Below are 10,293 nucleotides of genomic sequence, written 5' to 3' on the forward strand. Positions count from 1 at the left end.
TAGACCCGCAGCTGAACTAACTCGCCGGGCAGAAGCCACAAGCTTGATGAGAGCGGGTCTTCCTGCATGGACCCGGACCCAGACTGGGGTGCGGAGCCAAGCAGGAATAGATTCGCGCGGGAGCTGGCTGTAACCTCCATCGGTGGAGGCCGGGCCCTCCCCATCGCCTTCCTACCCCCACCTCCCCACCAGGAGCGGCGTCAGTCTGCGGGACACGAAGAGAGGTTGTGCGTATCCAGATTGAAATGCGCCCTCCACCTCCAAGAGGGAACACACGCGGCCGCAGGGGGCCTCGGCAGCGTGCCGGCGCCGCGATCCCCGGGAGTCCGCGCAGGGGGTGTGCTCAGTGGTGACCCCTGGCAGGGCTCTGAGAATGTGTGTGTAGTGGGGGCAGGGGGAGTGGAGTGGGTGGCGGGGCCGAGACTCAGGGCGGGCAAATGGGTCTTGGGGCACATCCTTGGTTCCTGGATTGGACTCCTGATTAATTATTAAACCCTAGCAATTGGTACATCCAGGCTGGCGACTTGCCCTCTGAACCCTTAGAGCTGCCTTTGCGCTCACCCGCCTTTGGGGTCTTTCTTTGTGGCCCAGCTTTCATGAGGTCCCTGCAAAGCCGTGGCCCTCTCTCAGTCTATGGCATTTCATAATTAAAAATCAACACCCCTGAAACCTAGGATTGACCATCCAAGAACAGTTTATGGAACAGCATAAGAGAGCAATGTCTGGAATATTCAGACCTAGAGGACCTTACTTCAAAGATACATGTACATAACTTTTTTTTCCTGACCTGAATTGCCCAGATGTGCTATTTCACAGTCAAAATTCTCTGAGAATTGGCATAACTCCCTCCTTTATTTTCCCAGTATAGTCCAACAAAGAGTCTTAACGTAGTAGCCTGTCTTACAATATTTTCATAAGGCATAAGAAAATGTAGGAGTGACATAATTTCATGTGGGACACCAATTTGTTCAAATCCAAAGGAATTGAAGCGATTATTTATCATGCACCGTGCTTCAAACAAATAAAATCATTTTAACTGAAAGATCTAAATACGGTAACTATCCCATGGGTTAAAGCATTGTTTTAACCATACTCTTTAAAATATTGAACCCTGTTAAATGGGTTTTCATTTAATACTTAAATGGCTTTGTGGTACATTTCTGTGTATCACATCAAATCCAAATGCTCTAAAATTGCATATGCATTTATCCATTGACTCAGCAATTCCACTTTTAGTGATCTATTTTTAAAAATCTGGCAAAAAAATGAAATAATGAATGCATTAATCTGTTCGCTGCAGCATTGTTAGTAATAGCAAAAGATTATGAACACAAATTTCCTATTAATGAGGACTGGTTCGATATACATAGTTTAATCCATTCAGTGGAATACTATATGGCTATAAAAAATGAATAAGTATCTCTGTATTTGCCTATGGAGTGATCTCTAGAATGTACAATTTGATGAAAAAAAGCAAGGTGCAGATAGAATAGGCAAATCCATTGAGACAGAAAGAAGAATAAAGGGATGGGGAGAATGGAACGAAGAATTACTGTTTAATGGGTACAGAGTTGCCATTTAGGATAATGGGAAAGTTCTGGAGATTAATTGTGATAATAGTTGCACAACATTGTGAATATACTTAATGCCAGTGCATTGTATACTTAAAAATGGCTAAAATGGTAATTTTTATGTTATGTATGTTTTACAACAATAAAAAAATTTAACACAAGATACTGGCTATTGTATATTGTATGCTACCTTTTGGTGTGCGTGTGTGTGTGTGTGTGTGTGTGTGTGTTTTAAAAATAGAAGTATAAAACAAATCTAATAAAAATACTAATGTTAGGGAAGGGAGAAGATATGGAGAAAGAGACAATGATGGATGCTATACCTTTTTAAATATGCCTTGTTTTAGTCTAACTTTGAAACCATGTTTGTATTCTATATAATTAAAAATAAAATAAAATTTTAAAAGAGCAATGCCTAAACTTGAAAACAAACTAAAACAAATGAACTTGCTTCTCACATTGGTGGCATAAACAGAGAATAATTAAAGTGATCTTTAAACACAATATTTTGACTGTACATCTTTAGTAGGTTATAACAAAAGAATGAAATGAACCACAAAGAAGTCTGAAATTGCATTCAATGTTGGTAATGTAAGAGAGAAGGGTGGTCAGAGAAAGAGAAAAAGGGAGGGAAGGAGGGAGGGAGGGTGGGAGAGAGAGAGAAAGAGGGAGATACATATTAAAAATCTTGATTTCAGCACAAGAAAAAAATAGAGTGAATATAAAATAAAAACATTGTAAGCTTACATTGGATTAAAATGCCAATATGGAATCGGGACTTACCTTTCAAAAAAAGTATGCGTTTTCTGGTCCTATACATTCATTGAAAAGACCTAGAAGTAGTGAGAACTCAACTATAATAAACACCCACTGTGCCCAGATTATGGTCCCTAAATACCATTTCCCAGTGAAAACAATAAGATGAGTCAGGACTATCTATCTTGTCGTACTTGAAAGCAAGGAAATTATCAACTATTAGAGTCATATCAAAAGGAACTGGAGCTAACTTAAAAAAGATCCCGCTGACCAAAGATGGGAAAACTTGAGCATCAGAAAACAAAAAAGACTGCAAAGGGCTAAAATATATGAAATGTGTAAAAACATTGACAAATGAAATAAACAATTATCTTGCCTTTGCTAGACAGACTCAGAGAAAGTATTTCTTAAAAGAAAAACACAGTTGTAGATGCAAAAATGATAGAATTAGAAAAATCATGATTTTGCAAAGTTTAATGAAATAATGGACCCAGACAATAGTTACCAATGAATGCTTAAAACCATTAAATCAAGGATTCTGAACTGGGGGACATTTTCTCCTTGGGGGACATCTGAAAACATCTGGAGACATGTTTATTGTCACAACAGGATGATGTTGGGGGCGGCGAGAGAGTTGAAGGTAGCAGGGATGCTGCTAAATATCCTGCAATGCACAAGACAGTCCCCTATAACAAAGGATTAACTGGTCTAAAATATCAACACATTTGGGAAATCCTGCATTAGGTGAACAGACAATGGGGACTTTTTAATGAATGATTCAAGCTGTTACTATCAGAACCTACTGATGGTTCACTTCTGAAAAGCAGGGTAACCAAACATTATGTGTCTAAAGTGGTGAAATAAGAAGCACACAGAACTGCCTATGAAATATCTGTCAAAAAAATTAAAAAAAAATGAACCTGAATGTAATCATACATTTACATTTAACTACCGTGTTTCCCCGAAAATAAGACCGAGCGGTCTTATATTAATTTTTGCTCCAAAAAGGTGTATGAGGGCATATTTCCAGGGGATGTCTTATTTTTTCATGTACAACTATCTACATTTATTCAAATACAGTCATGTCATCTTCTGGAACATCGTCATAACGTACTAAATGCATCTATTTGGCTGACGATCTTAACTGGGGCTTATTTTCAGGGTAGGTCTTATTTTTGGGGAAACCCAGTACTAGTTTCTAGGAACTATGGAGAATAATGAAACATATCAAGTGATACCTCAGGAATACAGTCGACCAGATCTGGAACATGGAAAATGCCACAGGACCAATTTTCTCCAAATAAATAACATGGGTAGAGAAAAGGGAGGGGAACTGTCTTGGTCCAACAACCAAATACAGTGTTTTTATCTTATCTGGGATTTTGATATGAACACAGGTGTAAAATGACATTTTTGAGGCAATCTGTGGGGAGTAGGGGGGATTAAAAGCAGATTATTAGATATTAAAGATGTATTTTCAATTTGAGGAGGTGTGACAATAATATCATGGTTATATTCTCTAATACTGTTTTTCTATACTTACTAACATATGGTGTCAGTAAGCCAGGCTTCCACTCACATCTAACAGTAATGAAGTACACTGTCAGCTACGATGGTATCAGAGGAGTTGTCGTGGAATGTCAGGGTTTTTATCATTGCCCATCCCTATGGTATTCTTGGGAAGCTTTGGGGAACAGTAATGAAGCACACCTCTTCCTCCCAGCCAGGGTGGTATAGCACAGGTTTAGAAAGGAGCTGGTGTTCCCACACCTGCCCAGCAATAACATAGTGCTCATCACACCCCAAGTGTGTCAACAGAGGCAGAACTTGAACTTGTGCAGCTATCTAGGCATAAGAGGCAGCACACCCCTCCCCAACCCTCTGCACGGTGTCAGACAAGGCTGTTAAAACAGATGATTTAAATATGATCTAAAAAGTCTCAAAACATAGCACCCAAAATGTCCAGGATTCAATTGAAAATTACTCATCATAACAAGAATCAGGAAAATCTCAACTTATGTGAGAAAAGAATATCAGTAGTATTCATCAAACGCTGAGATGACACAGGTATTAGAATTATTTAGCAACGGTTTTAAAGCACCCATGATAAAAATGTTTCAAAGAGCATTTGTAAACATCCTTGAAACAAAAGAAAAGAAATAGAAAGCCTCAGCAATGAAATAGAAGATATAAAGAAGAACTAAATAAAAATTTTAGAAGTGAAAAATACAATAATCAAAATTTAAAAACTTAATGGTTGGGCTTAACAGCAAAATGGAGAGGACAGAGGAAGGAATCAATGAACTTGAAGATAGCATAATAGAAATTACTCAAACTAAACCACAAATAGATTGAAAAAACAAAGGAACAACCAGATGTCAAGGATCTGTGACACTATAACACAAAATCTAACATTTGGTCATCAGAATCTCAGAAGAAGAGAAAGAGGGAAGCGCTGCTGAAAAACTACTTGAAACAATGACTAAAAATTTGCCCAGTTTAGCAAAAGACACAAACATACAAATTCGAGAAGCTGAATGAATTCCAAACAGTATAAACGCAAAAGCATCAAGATTCACCATAGTCACACTTATGAAAATTGAAGACAAAGAAGTCAGCAAGAGAAATGACACCTTAGTGGTAGGTAGAAACTATTTGAACGAGCAGATTTCTCACAGAAACCATGGAGGCCAGAAGGAAGTGGCACACATTTCTCAAGTGCTGAAAGATAAGAATTGCCAATGCAGAGTTTTATCCCCAGTGAAAATATCCTTCAGGAATGAAGGGAAAATCAAGATATTCGCAGATGAAGGAAATGAAGACGATTTGTCTCCAGAAGATCTACCCTAAAATAATGGCTAAAGAAAATTCTCTAAACAGAGAGGAAATGTTAACAGAAGGGATTTTGGAACATCAGGAAGAAAAGACAACAAAAAGAATGAAAATATGAAAAACTATAGGTAAATACAATAGACTTTAATTTTCTTGATTTTCTAAAGTATGCTTGATGATTAAAGCAAAAATATATATAATAGTGTATTATGTGCTCCTCAACGTATACAGGGGATATATTTACAATTATAAATAGAGGAGGGTAAAAGCTCATTAAGGTTCGCAAAGTTTCTACACTGGTAAAATACTGATACCAGGAGACTGTGATAAGTTAAAGGGATAGCATAATATCTTTGTGGTGAGGAAACTGTTCTCTAAGTGATTAGTGTTGTTTACCCAAATCTACACATATTATAAAATGGCATAGAACTATATATGCACATTGTATCAATGTCAACATTTGGGTTTTACACTTTGCTATAGCTATATGTGGAAGTAACTATTGGGGGAAACTCCATGAAGGGTTAACAAAATCTCTCTGTTCTTTGTTTGCAACTTTCTGTGAATCTATAATTTAAAAAAAAAAAAAAACGTATAATGTTAATGGGAAACTCATGTTTATTTTATTACTTGACTTATTTTTACCTATGTCCTATTGATGTAGAGTTGACACGTTTCATTCCATGGACTGAAAAAGAAAGGAAGGAAGTTAACAGATGAAATGAAATGTCAAAATGTTGATAACTGTTAAAGCTGTACGTACAACCCTCTATCAGTAATTAACATATTCAGCAAGCAGAAAAACCAGTAAGTACATAGCTGAATGGAACAGCATTACCAATCAACTGAATCTAGTTGAAATTTATAGAATACTTCATCCAATGACAACACAATACACATTCCTCTCAAGCTCACATGAATTTATAGTACATTTACAGGATACAAAGAGAGAGAGAGAAGACACAAATTCACCATGATAGACCACATTCTCCACTATAAAACAGACCTTAACCAAAGTCAAGAGAATAGAAATCATGCAAAGTTTGCTCTCAGACCACAATGAAATTAAACTAGGAACCAATAACAGAAAGTAGCTGGAAAAATTCCAAAATAGTTGGGTGTTAAATAATATAGTTCTAAATAACACACATGTCAAAAGAAAAATCTCAAGAGAAATTGAAGAATATCTTGAACTAAATGAAAATGAAATTATAACTTACCAAAATTTGTAGGATGCAGTGAAAGTGTTTGGAGGGAGATTTATAGCATTGAATGCATATGTAAAAAAATAAAGAAAGATCTAAAATTGATGATGTAAGCTTTGACATTAGGGAACTAGAAAAAGAAGAGCTAATTGAATCCAAACTAAACAAAAGAAAATAAATAATAAAATTTCAGTGAAATCAATGAAATTGAAAACAGGAAAACTTAGAGAAAATCAACAAGACAAAAAGTTGGTTCTTTGAAAAGATCAATAAAATCAATAAACCTCTAGCCAAGCTAACCAAAAGAAAGCGAGAGAGAGAGAGAGAGAGAGAGAGAGAGAGAGAGAGAGAGAGAGAGAGAGAGAGAGAGAGAGAGAGAGAGAGAAGACACAAATTCTTAACATCAGATATGAGAGACCCCATTATTTATCCCATGGACATTAAAAGGATAATAAAACAATAGTATGAACAACTCTATGCTACAAGTTGAATAACTTAAACGAAATCGACTAAGGCCTTGAAAGACACTAACTACCAGATCTCAGACAAGGAGAAAGAGATAATCTGGATAGATGTACAGAGGGTGCCAAAAATACGTATACACATTTTAAGAAAGAAAAAAACTATTAAAATTATCATGCTCAATATATACCGATAACAAAAGATGAATACAAGTCACGTTTGACTTTTGCAATTACAAGAGGTGCTCAACGTGGTTAACATCAGCATCCACACACTTCTGATTATGGTGAACTACTGCTTGAGCAACGTTGGCCAAAAATGTCCACTTGTATACATTATTTTGATGCTCCCAGTATATTTAATAAAACAATTGAATTAATAATTTTCCAAAACAGAAAGTACCTGCCCAGATGGTTTTTACAAATTCACTGGAATTTTATCAAATATTTAAGGAACAAATGTTATCAATATTCTACAATCTCTTCCTGAAAATAGAAGTCGAGGGAACACTTTCTAGCCTCATACTATGACGCCAGCATTCCTTAATATCAAAACCAAACAAAGATATTACAGGAAAAGAAAATTACAGACCAATAATTCTCATGAACATAGATGCAAAAACCCTCAACAAAAATAGTAGCAAATTGAATCCAATGATGTATAAAAAGAACATAGATGCACACATATACACTGTGATCCATGTAGATTTAGTCCAGATATGGAATACTGTCCAATTATACACTGTGATCCATGTAGATTTAGTCCAGATATGGTTCAACATTTAAAAAATCAATTAATGTACTGCATCACATCAATAGCCTAAAGAGGAAAAATTCTTCTGATTATATTAGTAGATGCAGAAAAAACATTTGACAAAGCCCAGTACCCATTCATGATAAAAACTCTCCGCAAACTGGGAATAAAGGGGAACTTCCTCTACTTGACACAGAATAAATACAAGGAACCTAAAGCTAACATCCTACTTGATGGTGAAAAGCAGAATGCTTGTCACTTAAGATTGGGACCAAGGCAAGGATGTTTCCTCTTACTACTCTTATTCAACATTGTAGTGGAATAAGAGAAGAAAATAAAAGTTACACAAATTGGGAGGGAAGAATTAAAACTGTCTTTGTTCACAGATGACATAATTGTCTATCTAGAAAATTCCAAAGAATCAACCCCAAACTCCTGGAACTAATAAGAGATTATAGTACATTTCCAGGATACAAAGTCAATATAGACAAGTTGATTGCTTTCCTATATATCAATGAACAATTGGTAAAAAAAATATATTTATGTATAAATCTAACAAAATATATACAAGATGTATATGAGGAAAACTACAGAACTCTGAAGAAACAAAAGAAAATATAAATAGGTGGAGAGATAGTTCCTGTTCATGAATAAAAAGACTCAATATCGTTAAGATGCCAGTTCTTCTTGTCTTGATCTATAGATTTAACCAGGTACCAATTAAAATTCCAGCAGGTTATAAGTTATTTTGTGGATATTGACAAACTGATTCTAAAGATTATATGAAGAGGCCAAAGACTCAGAATAGCCTGCACAATACTGGAGAAGTCACAGGACTGATACTACTCACCTTCAAGATTTACTATAAAAACTACAGTAATCAAGAGTGTGGCATTTGCTCCATAGATGTATATATAGATATATTCCTCCCTTTAATTTTGTAAATGTTTGAAGTGTTTCATAATGAAAAATTTCTCTCTCTCTCTCTCTCTCTCTCTCAATCCGTGTGTGTGTGTGTGTGTGTGTGTGTGTGTGTGTGTGGTGGGGTGTGTGTTTTATGCTACAAACTGGTTCCTGAGAGCCTTCCTCCACTGTCCTTTTCTCCGTTCTCCATGTTTTCTCCCTTCCCCTAACCACAAACTTTATCCACACTCTAGGGTTATCAATTTTACTGATTTTCTGTTTTCCAAGTCAATAATTTCTGCTTTAGTCATTATCATCTTATTTCTCATGTTTTTCTTGAAAAGTACATGGCTTAATTTTCTAGTTTTTGTTTAGATTTTAGTCTAATGCTTAATTTGTTTTTTCCTTTTGTTTCCTTGTTAATTGCTTAAATGTGCCATCTGAGCTCCAATTTAGGCAATATCTAATTTTTTTGATATATGAGTTATTCATTATCTTTACTTATAAATTTTCTTCATTTTCATTTTGAATATGATATATTTAAGAGAAAGATGAATTTTTCTGTCATTAAATTTTTTCTATTTATGATTGTTAATTTTAGCTCTACTGCAGTATATTCATGAATTATGATCTGTTCTTCATGTATTTGTGCATATATTTGGAAAGCATTTGTGTTCTTTATATGGCATTGGTTTCTGTAAATTTTCCATGGTATCTTGAAAAGAAGGTATATACGAGTACATACTCATTCTTGTTACAGATTGAAGCATATGTTAGCTGAAAAATAATAATTATATTATTACAATTCTCTGTGTGCTTATTTTGTTGTGTAGTTGATCTGTCACAAGCCTACAGAGGCAAAATAAAATGTATTGTGGTTCTTTTCATTTCTTCTTGTTTTTCTGCAGTGTTTTCATCTCTTATCATATACACATTTATTTCAGCTCTATTCTCATTGTAAATTGTATGTAATACTTATAAAATGGACCTCTATCTTAATTAACATTTGCTTTGGATTTAGTCTTTGTGATACTAATATTTTGATTTCAGATTTCTTTTTGTTACTATTTGCCTAATATGTCTTGTTTTTCCATACAACATGAGTCTTTTAGCTCTGGATGTTTCTTGTGTATTCAACACATTGTTTGGTTTTGTTTTTCTCTTATCAAATCTGATAGTCTTTGTGTAAATAAATCTTACTTTCATTTGGTGTCAAACAAATATATTTGGTTTTAATTTTTTTCATCCAATTTTATGTGGGTGTTTTGTTTTTGTTGTTGTTGTTCTAAAGGGTTTTGGGGGGGTTGTTTGTTTTTTTGTCATTTGCCTGTTTGTATATGGATTTTCTTGCTGTCACTTGGGTTAAGTATATATAGTGTGCACTTTCTTTCTTGTAATTTGGAAGGCACATGTCCTCTTTTTAGAAATTGCTATGGAAACATTTGTAAGTTTATATATTTTGCCTAACTACTATTCTTGATATAGCAGCTTTAGACAGCATTTGTTGATGTCCCCTATGAAAGATTAAATAATTTGCACACTACACTTTTTCCTACCTCTTTTCTCTTTCTCACTTTCTGATTTTTTTCAGTTGTAATGTTTTTAGTTCTGGCAATTTCCTTTAAAACATGTAAATAACACACTTAGATTATCATTTGTTAATTTATTCACCTTAGTATGGTTGGTTTATCACTAAGAATGATGAGAAAAATGAGTACATTAAAATTTTCCCCAAATTTTGGGTTGTTTTATTGTTTTTGTAACTTATAATTTACCAATATGACATTTCCCTTCTCTAATTATACATCCTA

The sequence above is a fragment of the Rhinolophus ferrumequinum genome, chromosome 7, assembly GCF_004115265.2.
Source record: "Rhinolophus ferrumequinum isolate MPI-CBG mRhiFer1 chromosome 7, mRhiFer1_v1.p, whole genome shotgun sequence".
NCBI lineage: Eukaryota > Metazoa > Chordata > Mammalia > Chiroptera > Rhinolophidae > Rhinolophus > Rhinolophus ferrumequinum.